This window comes from Sinocyclocheilus rhinocerous, unplaced genomic scaffold (genome assembly GCF_001515625.1).
Source record: "Sinocyclocheilus rhinocerous isolate Xijiao unplaced genomic scaffold, SAMN03320098_v1.1 scaffold2302, whole genome shotgun sequence".
Classification (NCBI taxonomy): Eukaryota; Metazoa; Chordata; class Actinopteri; order Cypriniformes; family Cyprinidae; genus Sinocyclocheilus; species Sinocyclocheilus rhinocerous.
The window spans coordinates 422,557-423,430 of record NW_015633527.1 but is presented as its reverse complement, the minus strand read 5'-3'; positions in this window follow the sequence as shown (position 1 = coordinate 423,430).

The window sequence follows — 874 nt, the reverse complement described above, 5'->3', positions numbered from 1 at the left end:
GGCTCTAAAACCAGACTGGAATCTATCTAAGATATTATTCCTCTTTAAAAAAACATTTAACTGCTCCAACACAATTTTTTCCAATACCTTAGATATAAAAGGCAGCTTCGAAATGGGGCGAAAATTACTCATGTTAAAGGGATCTAAACCATTTTTTTTAAGGAGGGGCTGAATAACAGCATTCTTAAAACTAGCGGGAACACCAGATGACAGACTACTATTCAAAATAGTCAGAATACTTGGACCAATAGTGTCAAAAACCATCTTAAACAAAGAAGAAGGAATGACATCACCTGGAGACCTAGTAGGCTTCATATGCGCAATTATATCTTTAAGCTGCTGTAGAGAAGTAGGCAAAAAACTTGTCAACTGATTAATAGGATCGGCAGGAGTGATCAGCTCATTACAGTCCACCCGAGTCGGTGGTGACCGCACAGGATCCTCCCGAGGAGGCGGTGCACACTCATGATCCTCCTGAGGAGGCGGTGCCCGCTCACAATGCTCCCGAGGCGGCAGTGCCCGCTGATGTTGCCTCCGAGGTGGCAGAGCTCGTTTCAGGCCTTCCCGAAGCGGTGGGGCCCGCTGATATTCCCTCAGAGGCGGCAGAGCTCGTTTCAGGCCTTCCTGAAGCAGTGGAGCCCGCTAGTAGTTTCTCCGAGTCGGCGGAGCTCACTTCAGGCCTTCCCGAAGCGGCCGAGCCCGCTGATGTTCCCTCCGAAGCGGCGGAACTCGCTTCAGGCTTTCCCGAAGCGGCGGTGTCCGCTCAGTTTTCTCCGAGGCGGCGTCGTCCGCTCACAGTTCCCCCCAAGGCGGCGGGGTCCGCTCAAAATGCTCCCGAAGCAGCAGTGTCCGCTCACAGTTCCCCCGAGGCGGT